This window comes from Athene noctua, chromosome 3 (genome assembly GCF_965140245.1).
Source record: "Athene noctua chromosome 3, bAthNoc1.hap1.1, whole genome shotgun sequence".
In the NCBI taxonomy this organism is placed as follows: domain Eukaryota; kingdom Metazoa; phylum Chordata; class Aves; order Strigiformes; family Strigidae; genus Athene; species Athene noctua.
Window position 1 is genome coordinate 35812437 of NC_134039.1, and position 17842 is coordinate 35830278.

The window sequence follows — 17842 nt, forward strand, 5'->3', positions numbered from 1 at the left end:
GACCTGTATCTTACATGTAAGGAGATCAGTCTAGGAAGCACCAAGACATGTTGTGTTGCAGTGCTGTACCCACTACAATTGTGGAAAGACAACTCACATATTCCCTTTAACTACAAATGTCTCCTTAAGGGTAGTACATACAGATGCAGTGTATTCCCTGAACTCTATTCTTGGTGTGTTACTAAGATACGACTGTTTCTATGGAGAGCTTATTGGTGGGCAAAATAAACTGTTTTGATTAATTATAAAAAGGTAAACTCATTTTTAAAACAACGTATTGCATGCGAATGCTAATGATGTGAAATCACACTAATATAGAATTTTAAGTGCCTAGTTCCCTCCTCTTTTTTATTATTTTTCTTTTTAATTTCTAGTAGACATTTATCCTAAATTCCATATGGTCTACAAACTGATTAAAATCTGTCCTGCAAAAAACTAACCGTAACAGCCACCTATGTAGTGGCTACAAAAGCTCCAACTGAACATTTGTTTGGTTTTAAACGCTAAGTGTAATTGTACAGCAGTTTATTGTGGATTATAAATATCTACATGACCATGAATATGCCATGTTGTGAAGTGAACAAAAGAGCTTTGAAACAAGAAGGATAAAGGCAAAAAAGGAGAGAACCAATAAGTATGTTAAATAAAGCTCAGCATTTAATTTTAACATGCTTCCGTGGTAACAGCTAGACTCTACATATGACAAGTAATAGATATGTGGGGGGTTGTGGTATTCCTGGTTCTTTTTTGTTTATAGCTCTAATTATTTTATACTGTGCTGAAACAGACCTTGAAAAATGCTGTGCCTGACTCAGAGAACAGTTTAGTTGATCAGTCAATGATTTGGCAAAGTAAATAACAAGAAGCTACACAAAAATAAATCAATTAGAAATTTCACAATTAAACTAATTGGAATTTATGAATGACCTTTTTTTATGTTTACATCTGTAGAAATTATTAATCTAATTTGAAGATGCACCGATATTTTCAGTGTCAGAAATATTCCATATTTTACATATTAGTTTAATCAATTGTCTTTTTTTTTGGTTCTTCATAAGAAAGCCAGCCCAGGATCAAATGTCAACCTTAAATGCACATGCAGAAATGTAAAGTTTCCACTGGTACCTAAGAGGAAGCTTTTCTTTCCATGCACAGATAGAAGCTGCCATCTATACCCTTCCAGTTTGATGCCACCATTTTTATGCTTTCTCACTTGATTGCAGTCTTCCAATTCTAGCACCAACCTATGAATATACACATGGCTGCCTAAAGTAGGAGGATTCATAGCTTAGCATTAGTTAAGAGAAGTCTGACTGATCTGGCTCTGCTGATTTAAAAAAACATTGTAATGACCACACCTCTTCATCCCTCTCATCTGCCAGAGGGTACCATCCTTATAGAAGGTGTGGCAGAAGAAACTATAGGCATCTGACTCACCTGCCTCAATGTCCTCTCTAGTGGTTACAGCTAATTGCCACACTGAACAGAGAAGCAGGTACATTTCCTGTCTCCTCTCCCTCAGGGTGTAACAACTTTCAGCAGAAGGGTGGGGCAACCAGCTGGGGCGGTAATGCATTAAAAAGTAAGATCTTAATTCTACATCTCTACCTCGCATAGTTAGCCTAGCTAAGTTCATAAGACAGTAAAAGCCTTTGGCCTAGACTGCTGGATAAAGCCCCACATCTACTTACCTCTTCATTTCATGTGTTTTTTTCCATATCTTCTCTCTTGCATTATCATTCATCCATCCCAGCTCTCCTGTCCCCCATTCTCTTACATTAGTGCTTGTTTTGCATAGACTATCTCCTACTGACATCTCAAAAGCTACCATTATAAATTTGAAAGCAGTCCTGACAGTCAGCTGCCAGTGCACAGAAAAGTCCATAAAGTACTTGATCTGGGCATGCACAGGGATCTCTAGAATTTATAAGGAATTCTCAGCACATCAACAATACAACATAAAACCTTGACTTGTGATGCACAGAACAACATGTGCAGTACTCAGTCCTCCCTATAGTAGCCTGTGTTTCCCTCAACCCACTTCATTCTGTCCCCAGATTTCCTGTACTTCATCTCCAATGTCTACTATACATACTAGTTCCATTTTCATGTGCCCTTTCTCATACTCTTCATATTCTCTACATCAGATTTTAGCTCTAGTCCCACTTCTTTATTCTCATGTCTCACCCTTCCTGTCCAGCCTTAAAAACATAAATTTGAGAATGATCTGGCTTCATATTAGCTGGAACAGATACCATCTTTGCTAGAACTAACTGCATTTTTTTGTAACAGGATTACAGGAAAGTAACCAGCTGTCATGACTGAAAGAAATTTCACTTAAGTCCTAAACTCTGGAGAGAGCAACCATTATAATGAGGAAAAAATCAGAAGTTTGTCACCTGTAATCTTGTAACTGCAGGAATATCAGTGTATTTTGTGCTTTATTTTCAAATCAACCAAGTACTTTGAATTGGAAATGGTACAAACGTTCTGAGACTCACTGATGGCATTTCTAATCAATTCAGTGAGTAATGACAGCAAATTTCTATGAAGCAATTTACTTGCAATGAAGAAGCGATGCTTGCTATTCTGTCCAAGACCCAGAACTTGAGTGAAAAAAACAGAGAAAAAGAGGAGCCTCTTTCCCTGCCATTTCAGATTTCTGTTTCATAAAGGGAGAAGTGTATCCTTGAATGGTACTTGTAAAGGAGAAGCAGCAGAGGTGTGCACACACGAGTGACCAGCTTTCTGGATATCTTCATTGTTTCACTCAAATTCTTTTCACCAGTTTTAGTGTCCAACACAAAATGTAAACAGAATAGAAAAAAAATTTTTCTTTCACTATGCTAGATCTTCATAGTGACCTATCTTGTACTGCAGAAACCCCATTTTTAGACAATCTATAGAAAATGCTTCACCATTTCCTATCCAAGTATGATAATTGTACCGGGTTGGGGTAGGCCTAATATCTTTGGTTTTGAAAAGCAGGATGTCCTGCCTTTCAGAGAAGTAGCATAGAAATAAAGGAGTGTCTAGTCATTTGTTTGCAAACCAGGGCAGAAATGTACAGAAAAAGTCTCTCTCCGTGCTATTAACTTCCTTCTGAAAGTATTAACCTGAATCTTGCTGAAATCAATGGAACGACTTCATTTATATTAGTTGGAGGAACCTCCAACTAGAGAAAAAAAATCAAGAAAAATCAAGCAATGAAACTAGATTTTCCACTGAAACAGTGCCGCATATCTCAAAAATATGCACAACTGGTAGACACTTTGTATGTCCAAGTCCCAGAAATGCCAGATATAAATAAAAGCATCAAGCAAAGACATTATTAATAAAATACATATTAAATACATATTGTAAAGACATACATGATTATATACATGAATAATAAATAATCTTCAAAATTCAGTGATACAATGTATAAGGAAATGAGAAATATTTAAGTAGTATTTTGATAGGATATTGTGAAGTCACATATGCAAACTAATGGAATATAATGGAATAGGAAAAAGAAAAGAGTGACAATGATATGTCATATGTATACATCATGTCATATATAATAAATATTTATATGCTATAAAATGACAAAGAGATAAGGGATAAGCACTGGATGACACAGACCACCCAGTAACGGTAACTTCTCCATCAGCTGATCATTCTGATAGCTACACTGATAGCTGGTAGCAGTTGATAGCTACACAAATTCAAATCTCAAGTGTAGATAACAAACACTCCACTATTTGGGCTTTGGGAACTCTTTTCTGCTTGCCAAACCAGCAAGGTTTACAAGAAAAAATAGTACTTATTTCTACCTGAAATATACAGTGCAGCTAAGTCAATGACTAGTTATCAGTTACTCAAATCATGGTAGAAGTGGCTACAGTTCTTGTTAGCAGAAGTACACGGCTTTTTGCCTCTTGAAGGGGTGACCTTTTTATTGCCACTTCCTGCTTCCATTCATTCAAAGAGGAAAGGGGTTTGGTCTTCCAGGGAGGTTAGAGAATATTTTTTTTTTAGCCTAGAGGCCTGCAAGTATTACTTTGTACTAAATCCAAGTAACCTGGAAAATACTTTATATGAATACCAGCTTGGTAGAAGAAAGCAAGAAACTATCTTAGTTTGATTATTTTAAATGGATTGGAGTTTTGTGTAGGTGGAAGATGATCATTACAGAAAGGAGTGCTACACACACTAATACATAAATAGCTCATGCTGTGAGCAGAACAATAGCTCTGTTTCTTCTCTTAGAGCAGAGATACAGTTAGTTAGAGGATACTGCATTCTGCAGAAATTTTTGGCATCCAATAGAAAAAAACAATTGCATTTCAAAACAAAATGTTGTATTTGAAAATCATTTCCCCTTTTAATTACCTGCCAAGACTGTTAGTGTTTTCCCTGCACATGAACACATCCCTTGTAGTTGAGCAGAATGCTTTCACACACTGCTGGCTGGTTGCGAGGTCACTAACTCCTGCTGCTGCAACACAGAAATTGGCTCTTGGCTGGAAAGTAACTGCTTTCCACATACACTGTGTTAAAAATACATGCGTTTCTGTAAGGTTTCCATCTACCATTATGTGAAATTGACTGATTTAATTCCGATACTTTTACTGTCACAAAATAATTGTGTCCTTCAGTAAATGCAGAGGCAAAGCCAGTGTATTCATATTCAAAGCAGGAAATCTTGGTCCCCTGACAGCACTGTATTCTTACAGCTGGATTTATATTCTAATGGCTGATATAGATTTCATCAGATTGTTCAGTGCCAATAATTCATTCCATGTAACCTGGGTGTACTCCTTTCTCACTGGCTTAGAAAGCAGACCTATTGCACTCACCAGCCAATCCATCTTAAAACTAGTTTAAAATATTAATAATCATGGTTAGCTAGATGGAAATATGATTGATTGCTACATATTCCACTACATAATAAATCAATAGCTACAGTTATAAAACCAGACTCATGGGATAAACTAATCAAAATCAGTGCCTACAGTTCAGAATTCTGTCTGTCACTCTATTTTGCTTCTGTACTGTGTTTTGCCCAGATGTGAAAATCTTTCTCTGAGGGCACCAGTAGTGGCCAAGTGGACACCAAGTGTTACAGTGTTGCAGACTTTTCCCTCTTAACAACTCACTACTGTCCCTATTATGAGTGGAAAACCTTAAAATACTATCATTGCACTGCAATTGGTGTTGACCCCTTATTTCCTGGGTGAATCATCTTAACTACTAATTTTTTAGTTTCTTCTTTTGTTTGTCATAATTACTTTTCCTGTCATAACAGAAGTATCAATGGCAGACATGAATATGTATCAGGTAAACCAAGCATATTTTACTGATATTTTTAATACTTGAAAACAAAAACATGGCTTCATAGACTTCCAACCCTCCGCCTCCCTGTACCTCATTTATGGAACTTAATTTACTTGGATGTGATGCAATAAATGCACTCACTGCTGTGCTGTCTCAAGAACTTGTTTTACAAATCACGTATATAATAACAAACTTGCATATAATCATTTATAATGATATTACTTACCCAAAATAGCCTTCAAATTGAATAAGATAAAACATAATACACATCATCTTGTTAGCATTCACAGATCAGGAGAACTGGTAGGTCTAGCAAGAACTGGTAGGTCCTGAGCTTTTAAAGGAGATCCGTAAGGGATACCTTTGCATTACCAGGAAGTTCAAAGCTTGAATATCTGCTTCCTCTGTGTTATTAAAAATCCCTCAAGTTTTGCAAAGGTAAGGTAGCTATCCTACATCTTGAAAACATTCAAAAAGACCTCAGTAATCATGTTTTGTCTCTATAAACAGCAAGTTTGTTCTGAGTCATATTTACCACTTTTTATCCTAAACTGATTTTACCAGAAGTATACATTAGCATGAGTGAAGTGAATTTCTGTGCATGTAAGAAGTGGTTTCATGCTTACACTCCTTTTTTAGGCAAGAACAAATGACTTCTGTTTACTGGGAAACATATTCATCCGCGTTCTGGTTTGCTTGTGCTGCTGGAAGGGTACAAAGGAGCTGGAAGCAGGGGAATTTTCAGCTGGCACTGCTCCTGAGAAGGCAGCTCCCACTTGGCCCTACTGTGGGACTGGCTAGAATAAGCTGCACATGTAGTACCTCAAAGTACCTTGCTGCTGTTGCAAATTAAAATACACTCTGGTCTCCACATAGAGAGAGCACAGCAGACCCACTTGCAGAACGATGGAGTTTTGGCCTTCTTCAGCGCATACAGGAGTGTGGTGAAGCAAAAACTTGAAAGACCTGTGAGTTAGTTCCCTTAAGGAGCCTGTGACATGGCCTGGCATATTCAGTCAGTGACCCTGGTCTGCACAACACCAGGAGACCCATTCTGAGAAAAGGCCCTGTGGTTGTGACACTGAACTTTAGCTGACAAAGGGGGTAAGCAGGCAGGCATCGAGGATCAGCAGTTGTTAAAAAGTTAAAAAACCAATTTGCCAAATTCTGCCCTAAGTGTACCTATGATCCAGTACTTGGAAGTTCAAACCCACGTCACTAAAATCACCTAGGATTTGGCCGTACTGTTATATTTTGTTCTTTTGTGTGGTGGGAATACAAAAACAACAGATAGTCCAGAGTAACTGGCTTTTAGATCTTGTTCAGTAACACACAAAGACTAAGACATATAGGGGTGGAAAGGGCTGAGAAGCAAGGGAACGCAAACTGGATCACTTTGAAGGGAAAAAAGGTTCTAAGCACAGGAAGCAGCACAGCTGGTGCTGGCAGCGCAATGGCAAGGAAGACAAGAGGGATGGTACGGGGACCGTGAATGCAGGAGACAAAGAAGAGAAAATACCACATATGGGAAGAGTTAGTTATATGAGTTAGAAATCGATCTAAAAAGCCACAAGGCTTTCCTTAACTTCAGTTACTGACTTGTCGGCGAGGAGGGGAGAGCAGGGGGGGATGCCCGCTACCTCAGAGATGAGCTACATCACCCCGCAAACCCAAGAGGAAACACTGCCGCGAGCCAGAAAACATGAAGCGAGCTACCGCCCCTTCCCACACTGCTCTCCCCAAAACTCTCGGGCGGCCAGCGGCGGGCAGGGCCTCGGGGCGGCCTCCCGGGCCTGGGGGAGCCTCTGCCGGGGAAATCCGCTTCCTCCGCCGGGAGGAGGAGGCTGCGCAGGGCCGCCGAGGCGGGAGCAGCAGCGCCCCGCTCGGCTCCGCTCGGTTCAGCCCGGCCTGGCCGGGCAGGCTCCCCCCATCGAGGGGGGCGGCCCAGGGAAGGGCTGCGGCGGGAGGCCCCAGCGCCTCCCCCGCCGCCGCCCGGGGCATTCCCCGCGGCGCCGGCCCCGCGCTCCGCCCTCAGCTCCTCCGCGCCGGGCCGGGCCGCTCCCCGCGCAGCCACCGGCTCAGACGGCGTCGTGGCCGCCGCGGCCGCTAGGTGTCGCCGGCGCCCGGGCCTCCCCCGCGGCCCCTCCTGCGCTCCGGCTGCCGGCGGGGCTGTCTCAGGGCGAGCCGCCGCGCTGCGAGCGGGCGGAGGCGTCAGCTCGCAGCGGAGACGCGCAGCCCGGCCCGGCCCGGCTCGGCCCTTCCCCGCGCACCCCCGCGGCCCGGCCCGGTCAACGCGAGGCCAGCTGAGCCGCTCTCGGCACCGTCAGCGGCCGGCCGGGCGGCTCCCGAGCACGGCCTGCGGCCGCTCTCCGGCGGCGGCGGCGAGCCGCGGCGAGGCGAAGGCTGCGGCGGGGGGGAGCAGCCATGTTGGAGCGGGGAATAAAGTGACTTTCCTCGGGGAGGGAGCGCGGCCGGCGGCCCGGCGGAGGCGGCGGCTCTTGGGGCAGCGAGGGGAGGGGGAGGCTCGGCTCCCGGCGGCCGGATACCGCTCCTGGGCGGCGGAGGAGGGGAACGAGACGGGGAGAGGAGCCGCCCCCGGACCCACGGAGCTTCGGAGCTGCTGGTGAGTTGTGGCTGCTCATTGTCTCCTGGCCCCGGGGTGCGGGTCCGGCCCGCGGGGGCTGCAGGGGGCCCTTGGCCTGCTTGTGCGTGGGACGTCGCGGGGGGCGGTGAGCTGAAAACGTGTTCCCGGAGGAGGGGGGAAGGTGATGGGAGCTGGGGCGGGAGGGCGCCCCGCGAGAGGCCGAGGGGTGCCCGGGGAGCCCTCGGCGGGGTGGGGGGCAGGGCCGGGGAGGGCTGTGGGGGATTTCCGCTGCCCGGTGGCGGCTGGGAACGGCGGCCGCGGCAGCTCCGGGGAGCTGAGCCCCGTCTGCGGGGGAAGCCGAGAGAAGCCGGGCCCGAGGGTTGAGCCGGGGCTTGCAGCCGGTGAGCGGAGCGGGGTTTTTTGGCGATCCCGTGCTCGTAACCGTCCTTTCCCCACCGCCTCCTCCCTTTCAAACAAGGCTGCTTTCTCCTGACAGCTCTTCTCCTCGCAGCCTCCGCACGTATGACACATTCGCTCCCTATTGCAGGTCTCCCCCCCCCCCCCGCCCCCCCCCCGCGCACCCAAAATACGTAGGTTTCTGTGCGTGGCATAAGAGTTTTTGTGCTCTGAGCTTCGAGTTCGCAGATGACACGATACATGAGCATTCGCTGACCCTGAACTTCTGTGAACTCCTTCCTCCCCTTCCTTTCACATATGTAATGGCTTGAGTCCAGTGGGAGCAAAATGGTTCTTCTCTCGCAAGGACGAGACAAATGAGGTGGCATTAGTTATATTTTATATTTCATGGAAATTTACTACACCCACCAGTTCCAATACCGTGTTCATAGGAGTGGATTAGCAGCTGCGTTAGAAGAATGCTGACCTTGATCCCCTTTGTATCCTGCAACAATTTCGGTAGCTGGCTGGAGTTGTTTTAAACTCATTGCTGTCATTGGCACTTTGGTAATGGTGGTTAACAGTATTATGGGTATTGTGAGGGAAATGGGGCTGAGGTATATCATAGTCCAAACTAAATAATTTTAAAAGCATCTGTTTCCTTTTTTTTTTTTTTTAAAAAAAAAAAAAAGGTGACTAATTTACATGTGTTTTCTTCTTTTCGTAATTTAACAGAAGATCAGCAGCAATTTTCTTGTAGCTATCATGGCATAGATATGAGGAAAGGAAGCCTGGTTTGACATTCGTCTACTCCTCTTCCTCCTTCCTTTTTTAATTGTATTAATTGAGCTGGAAACTAGCTGACCAAAGGTTAAATACTTGGAAGATGTGGGGCAGAAGAAAACATTTATGAGATTAGATTTAGTACCAAATTCAGGTTTGTTTTCTTATTAGAATTAGGTAAAAGTGAAGTAGGTGATCTGGTATTTTATGTATGTACGATGTTATATAAATTGACATATTGCTTTGTTGTACGAATTCTATATCCTCATATGCAGCTCTTGTTTTTTATATCCGCACTCAGTAAGTGATGTGAGAGAGGCTTGTTTTGAATAATTAACAAAAAAGTAACAGATATGAAAACATTAAATAGTATGTTTGAAAACCATAGTGAAAAATTTCCTTAAAAATTTCCTATACTTGAAAGAACAACCTGAATTTACTTCTTGAACATAGAGAAACTATTATAATCTTAATTTGGCATTCAAAGGGCCACTTAAATTTGAAAGATGAAAGCATCTTTTTTGGTGACATTAGTTAAATACTGCTTTGACAATAATGAGTCTGGCTTACAAAAATCTTCAGGAAGGATAAGGCAGTGAAGTTCCTACCTCGGATTTGCATATTGTGTGGTGTAGCCCTGTGTTTACCCAGGATTGAGCTCTACACAAATCAGTAGGTGGGGTCTGCCTACATCCACACCGAAGAGTTTGCAAATTGGAGCCTGTGTTGTCTGAAACAAATTATAGTTTGAAAGTGGCGAGTCATTTATTTTGAGCTTGGCTGAGGATGTAGTGCGTAATTGATCTTTTTAATATGTAAAATGCCACTGATGTGTAGCAAAATGCTTGATTTTTAATTCCAAATATAATTAGATTGAGAATAAATGAAAACCAGAGCAGGGCTGTTTTTCTCCCCTGAAAAGCTCTGGCTTCAATTTCTGCCTAATACTGCAGTGTGAAAATTTGATATAGCTTATGACATGGATGTTAAGGTGTTCTGTATGCTTGTGCTATTGTTACAATGTGGCGCTCTTCCAGTAAAACGATGCAGAATTGTTTGAATGGCTTACTAACATACAAAGTCTTCTAATTTCTTAAGTGACTACCTGCTGCTAGAAGGAAAAAAAGTGTTTCTCTAGTCTTAATCAGTTTTGGTTCAGTACAGTATATTTGAGTAATTGCACCAAAAAAGTGCAATCGGGAAAGGCTTCGCTGGAGACTGGTCGCTGAGCAGTCTGCATTAAAACCTTTCTGGGAATTTGCTTTTTTACCCTCTTTTCACATTTAATGGAAGTTGTTGATATTTCACGTACTGATCAGGTTTTATTTGTTGGCCAAGAAAGCTAATCAGCTGTACTTTAAAAAGATGTATGCCCTAGTTGTGTCCTTACTGAATGTATAATCTGGTGTGATATGAAAATGGACAAGATCATGTCTAAAAATCAAGCTCAATAATAATAATAAAGTTTTTCTAGGGTAAATTCACGAAATGTTGCTTGCAGTTCTTAGGTTACAGATATCTTAAGTTCTTAGCTGCATGCGTTTTAATGCTTGCTTTATTTTTTACAGCAAGCTTTGGATATGTGTCTACTGAGGCAGCTGGACACAACTGTAATGGATGGCACTTTAGGATTTCATATAAAGCACTACTCCACAACTTTAGCATGTACAAATGCTTTTAAAATGCCAAATGTTTATTCAGCAGTTATGCTTCACATCTATAGAACAAACTAAACAAGTGTATGGCTAGTGATCACTGTCTTTTTTGCAATGCACATAATTAAAGCAATGACTTTTTCCTTTTGAGTGTAAGACCTGGAAACATTTTTTGTGCCTGTTCACATGTTGATGTAGAGACTATCTTACTTGGATGTTAGAGGTAAAAGCATTTTATCTTTCAATATTTTGATCACTAGACAGTAATTCTTATTTACTTTTTAAAAACCTTTAAAAAGTCTAAGGCTAGGGGGCTTTTTAATAAACCTACTAAATGTTTTATATCCTGATGTGTATACCTTTCAGGGCCTAGTAACGTTTTTCCTGTGAAGTGCGGAAGAGCGGATGCTGCTTCCTGCAGAAATGCTAGCTTTCCAGAAATGTCCACTAATGGTGTGGGTTGTTTTCTTTTTCCTGTGTATTTTGTGAAGAGTCATGATACACTTTTGACACCTTTTCTCTGAAGTGAGAGTTAATGTTTTTTTAGACATATGACTGTTTAGAATTCTGTATTGAATACAAATCCATACATGCGCACTCTTAACTAACTTGATGGATGGGCAATTCTTCCAGAGTTGTTGGTTTCCTGAACTAGTTTTAGCAACGTCAACTTGAGAGTTCAGTAGAACTAGCTAATTAGAACATCTACAAACAGCAGTTTAAACCTCGAGTGTTTAACCACTGATGTTGATAGTTATAAGGAATAAACAAAACTGTAACTTGAGCTAGTGTGCTAGCTCTTGAAGGACAAGGGCATAAAAAAAAAAAAAGCAGTTCTTCTGTGATCTGATTATATGGAAAGCAGTAACCTTAATGGATGCATAGATCAGGTAATTTGCATCAGACCAGTTTTTGATACATCAGTCCTTGGATAATAAGGCTTTTGCTGCTTCCTTGGAGATCATTATACCCTATATCTGACTGTATTATAAAATACTATAGACACACTGATACAGGAAGTCATTGTAACTTTGTGCTTTACTGGCATATTTGGCCTTTTGTCGTCTAGTGCCCGTTTTTAAATTATTAGAAGTTTCTTACATAGGGAACATTATGTTATCAAGAGTGCTATGTGTAAGCACGATGTTAGAGGAAAAAAGGAATGTGTGAGTAGCACTGTGAAAAAATGCAGCATAAGAAGAAATGACTATCAAATCACATTTTAATTTTTCATGTGGTGGGGCAGAATTAGGCATAATGATTTTAAGAAGAAGGAAAATACCAACTATATAACGTAAATACTCAAAGACTTGTCTTGAATTTCAGGTCAATTTTCTGCTTGCTTATTTCTGTAATACCTTGAAAATATGGTAGACCAAAGAACAGTATTCTCCTAAATTTTCTTTATGACCTTTTTTTCCATTTTTTTTCTTCCCTGGAACAACTAATTGTGCATATATTACGATGAACAAGGCTGTGTTGTTATACTAGAACAAAGAAACGACATGTCTTTCATTTACACTCCTAGCTGCAGTTCTTGCCTGTCTTTGTATTTTAGGTTGGACTTGCTAGATATCTTGCATAAGTGAATGTTACTCTGTGCCCTCTAATCCTATTTCATTTAATTATAATCTATACCCTGTAATTGTACTCCTTTCTCTTGACTGCTGCTGTTTACGAGGCTTGGTAGAGTTGCATGACGGTATCTTCATTTTTAACATCTGCGCTTTGTCAGCTTCACTAAGGATGCTTTCAGTTTGTGTTGAAGTTGTCAGGATCATGACTTTTTCTGTGCTCAGTGGATTAGGGCATTTTGCAGGCATGTAGCTGTACTGATATGCTTATATCATAGCAAGCTGACATAACCTGCATAGTCTTCTTTCAGAAATGTCTCCAATTATTTCTGAATTCCTACTCTTACCTTACTGATACGGAAGTATCTTGATTTGTTTGCATTTTGTTCAGGTATGTGCAAGATGCTTCTATAAAGTAGTCATTAAAGGTAACATTTAATGAGGTTTACAGCAATGGGTGCTTACTGGTGTTCACTAAAATAAAGATCTTTGGGAAATATAGATTACCGAGTTATCAAAGTGTATTACTCATCAGCAAACCCACTGCCCTGTAATTGAGGGAAGACTGTTTGGGTTAAAAAGTTATAGTGGCCTATATGAGTAAAGAAACCAGTTCACAAGGTAAAGAAGTTGAAGTTGATTTAAGTGAATATGACTGATAAACAGAAGACAGTGATGAGGACAACCCATGCTGTCATGGACTATGGCAATAAAGCAAAGTGTGTTTTAGGAGGAAAATGGGTTCTAACAAAGCCATTACCCTGTTAGAAATGCTAAAGAAATGATAGCATGATCTTCAGAAGTGGTTGATGTTTATTAAATACTGCTATGTTCAGAAGTCAACCAGATGACACTCATATATGGTCCTCTGAGACGCCTTCGAAAAGAATCTCATGATGTTAAACAGCTGGCATTGAAGTTGTATGGTAAGAATTGTAAAAGTTCATACAGCGCTTTCTTGAGTGTTAATGCAGATCATGTTTTTCAGTATGTCTCAGAACACTGAGAAGGTATGTAATTTTAGCACAACTTAAGGTTTCTTTCAGTGGTTTTACAAGTTAGCAATATGCATAGTAATGGGTATTGACAGAGCAGGAGTTTAAGTAAAGGAAATAGCTGTTGTTCAGCATGTATTTCTAGAAGATGTCTTATAAAATTAACTTTTGGTTCTCTTGATGAGATTAAAAGACTGTGGTGTAATATTGTTGATGCTGCAGACAGGCTTCTCTGAAACCTTTTACTTGACTGTTATGTGGCATTTTGATTAAGGAACTAAAACAATAGATCAGGTGTCTATGTATGAAATGGTTTAAAACCTGACATGACTGATTCAGATAATGTGAATCGAGTGGTTAACTATAAATAGTTGCTGTTATGTAACTGTGTATGATGAGGGCTCCTCATCGTCAAAGTACGTTCATGAAGGAGCACTGGGAAACCTGCTCAGTGCCTGCTGTGTGCATTGTTGCTAATGAAGTGAAAGTCAGTGAAAACTGCTGATCCTTTTTGTAGCTCCCAGAAGGTTGGGAAAACGAGATACTGCAGAACAGGTCATTAGTGCAAGGTGGATGCTTGAAAAAATGGGAGTTCCCTGACTGTTTACTTGATGTGGCATTTTATATCAGGCTTTAAAAGGTTGAATACAGTATCTTAACTTTTAAAATAAATTAATTCATGATATTTTGTAATTAGAACATATCAGATATAAGCAGCTATCAATATTAGCTTTTAGTTTAGGAATTTATTTTGTAAATATTTGAAATATTTTTTCATGTATAATACAGACCAGATATTAAGTGTTGATCTGCATTCAGTATGTGGGTTTTGGAGAAAGCTTTTATTTTAAAAATTATAATTATTCAATAATAGAGGGGGAGAATCAGTAATAAAATAATAGATTATATTTTATTATATTTCCAAAAGTTTTCTGTATATCTTGAAGCAAAGATGAATTTCTAAATGCAGAATTCATAAACATTCTGTGTAGGCCAAAAAAGTTGTGATCATGTATACATTTAACTGGGGAAAATTAAAAGCCATTTCTTTAGTCTGTCCTTAAGTTACTGCAAGCGCAGCTTCCTCTGTTCTTTCTCTCTTCGTCAAGATCTGGCTGTCATAAACAGCAGTAGAGTATTTACATACGCAGGGGACTTGTTTCCTTCATAAGTACTATTTGGTCTTAAAGCTCTGTCATAAATATCATAACATAAATTGTTTAAGTGTCTGCTTGTAAAATGAGAAACTATTACATAATTCACCTTATTTATCTTTGCTCTGAAAACTAAATACAAAACTTGAGCCTTCGTGTATGATTCTGGGAGACTGAGCTTGGGCTATGAATAACTTTGTTGCTCCACGAACAGTTTAAACTGGCATAGCTTTGGCACTGTTGCCTAAGCTGGGGTGGTTTTTCCCTTTGCTGGCTGCTGCTCTCATCCCTACGCTCCTGCCTTTGTACCTTGTGACCATTTGACGATGTCAGGGAACAGATGGAGGTTATAATAGGCATTTGGGTTCAACTTTACTTTTGTTTTCACACATAAATGATAGTCACTTTTTGCAGAATCAATGGGAAAACAACAGTTTGTAATTACTTTTTTAAATATCCTGAGCAGATGGGAGGGGAAACTTCCTGTCATACAGAGAAGAAAGGAGGTCTTCAACTGCTAAATATATATGCTGTACTAAAGTCTTTTTAAAATAGCAGCTCAAAAACTTCGTTTTGTATTTAATAAGAAGAGACAGCGGGGAAATAATTACTGATAAATCTGATAAAATATATTCTTAATTTTAAATATGGGTATATCTTTGAGATGGAAGTTATGAAAGGAAATAGGATTTTTGGTGTGGAAGTTGTTAGTGTTGGAGGAAAGAAATCAGGGAAACTGAAAAGAATATTTTTTTTCTTGAAAATAATATTTAAAACCTGAACTACATAAGCTGGAATTGAGCTATGGTAGGAGATAAAAAAAATTTGCAATAGGCAACAATTAAAAAAATTCCAGTAACTAGAGTGGTCATATTTTAAGGCGGTCCAGTAGGGGAGTTGTGCAGGGTTCTTGTTTTTTCTGAAGAAGTGATCACCTCAGGGGAGACAAGATGAGATTTTTTTGCTTTATTGAACCTACAGTTTGGATTTAAATCACTGAAATTTACACTGCGTGTTCTTTAGAATGATGTCCTGTACAATACTCTGATAAAGCAGTTTCAGAGTCAAGTCCACAAGTTTAAGCTTCTCCATAGTATTTAATTTTGTTTGTCAATATGATTTGGTAGGTTATGGCAAAGAAGTATAATATTTTAAAGCTTATGCTATTTACCTTCAGGATTAAGCAAGATAAACAGCTTACAGTGTACCCATTTGCAGAAGTCACAGTATTTTTAAACCTGCTGCTTATAATTCTGGGTTGTTTATCAGGGAATGCAGTTAACCGAAATGTTTTATTGTGGCTTGTTTCTGATACATCTCAATAGAATTCTCAAAAGCAAATGTTAGATCTGTAAGCCAAAAAATAGCTTTACAATTGTTTAGGCAGAAGAAGGCCCTTTGCTATTAAGCATGCTCTTTTTTTTTCTGGACAACACAAGAGAAACAACATAATGGTGTATAGTTCGGTAGGTATATGCTTTTCTTCTTGAATTATGCAGTTTTAGTATTTTAGGAACGATATGAAGTAGATTATGAGTTCTGAAGGTACGGATTTGCTATGCATTGGTAAGAAAGCTCATTTACTACATTTTAGGATGTGTTTGATTTTAGTTTGTGTATATATGTGAAGTGTTGGAGTGTCATTAACAAAGTGTTCTGAACCTGCTTCCTTTAAAATGGGCACTTTTTTTTCAGTGGCCTTACATAATAGGAGTTTTGGTTTCCTGATATTTGTGAATATTTACGGTAGTGAAAGAGGTAGACATTAGTTGAAGGATTTAAGTCATAAGTTCTTTGTCATTGGTAAAAGTTATTTTGGGAATGAATGGATAGCCAATGATGATTTGCACCTGTAGCTGCATTTTAACAAAATGCCTATATTCTTTTTAATCATCTGTTTTTAGGAGTGGGTAGATAAAACCGGGGTGATTTGTGTGGTTTGGGTTTTTTTAGCAAATAATTAATTCACATCTAAAATACAAAATTGTGCTGGATTGCCTGATTTGGATTTGCTTTTTAATTTTTTTTTTTTAATGCTCATCTCTACATCCTCAGTAGAGAGAAACAGGTTCAGAGGATAATCCAAAGATCTTAATATAGAGCTGCCTCTCTGTCCACGTTTACCTTGGAGGGAGCCCATCATAGTCATTGTTTTTGTATTACAGCATTACAGTTTAAGCTGAATTAAGCACTTGCTTCAGAATAATTTTTGCTGCATCAGTAAACTGAATAGGTTTCCACTACTATCTGGAAAGTACTGGAGGGAAGAGAGATGGTGGGAATTACATGGATGATGGTGAAGAAGGCAGAGATGGTAACTGGGGGTGGAGCCAAGCATTTTCTTACTGGTGGGAAACTGTTAATTGACCCCAGAACTGGTATGAAACTTTCTTCTCAGGTCTCGGGTGCCTAAAGATGAATAGTGTGAATCCGCCTTGCAACTTAGGCAATTGGAGCTTTAATATGTAACCAAGAAGACATGCAGATTTTTCTTTATTCTTCACTTCTGCTTGCAGGTGCTTAGCATGAATTAGAATTCCAGTCATGTGAGTAGTACTGATAGTATATTTTAATACTGAAATAGGTTGCTGAATGATCGCTTTCATTTTGTCTCGTGGCAATTTCAGAAACTAGGGTTGCATGGACAAATAAAAATTATCTGGGGTTTTTTGTATTGAGAGCCTGGCTCTTAGGATATATACACTCCATGATAAAATAAGCCTAGTGAAGAAATGAGCACTTACTACACCTGCAGTCGATATTCATGATTGTCTTTTTAAGGACAATACACTGCCTTAAGGTAGTTCTAAATGTACATCTTTGCATGATTGTATTGTCGTATCTGCTCATGGTAACTGAAACTGTATCTTAATTCAGGGTTTGTTTTTTGTTTTTACTTGGAAGCTAGGATGTGGGATCTGTTTTACTTGTATATTGAGAATTACTTTCTTGGGTTGGTTGACATTTGCCATGTTTTATGCAAGTTTAGATAACCTATTGATGTTATTTTAGGATATAACTGCAACAAGTTGTGTGTAGTGACATGGGCTAATTTTAATGGAAAGTAGTGTATCACTGGGTAAAGAAGTATGTAGCGATGGATTATGTCAATTTTTGATTGCTTTACTTGAGGCTTCTTTAAGATGCTAATCTTTAGGGTGCAGAGCCTTAACAGTGTTGACTGCAGAGGCATGTTAACAAAAATACCTCAACAGTGTCTGAAAACCTAATGCTATATATTCTGGTAAACATTTCTAAGAAACAACTGGAGGAAAAGCAAAGATGGTGTATCTATAAAATCTGGTAAGCTAGCTTTGTACTAACACAGTAGGATAGCTTTCCCTTTTCTATGGCTAACTGGTGTCTTGCTCTGTCTTTTTAT

The 17842-nt window shown here is 39.8% G+C and overlaps 1 protein-coding gene across 4 annotated transcripts in view; it reads left to right on the forward strand.

The window, feature by feature from the left end:
• Positions 1-7451: 7451 nt before the first annotated feature.
• The window catches only part of CDK17 (cyclin dependent kinase 17), a 96351-nt gene continuing 85960 nt past the window's right edge, over positions 7452-17842 (forward strand). Inside the window, exon 1 of one of the 4 annotated variants that reach the window (XM_074902705.1) lies at positions 7452-7942. The gene's annotated coding sequence lies outside the window, so the exon portion shown is untranslated. Of the gene's footprint in view, positions 7943-8216; positions 8305-17842 lie in introns of those variants that run through there. The other 3 variants (XM_074902706.1, XM_074902702.1, XM_074902704.1) reach the window with 3 other exon arrangements.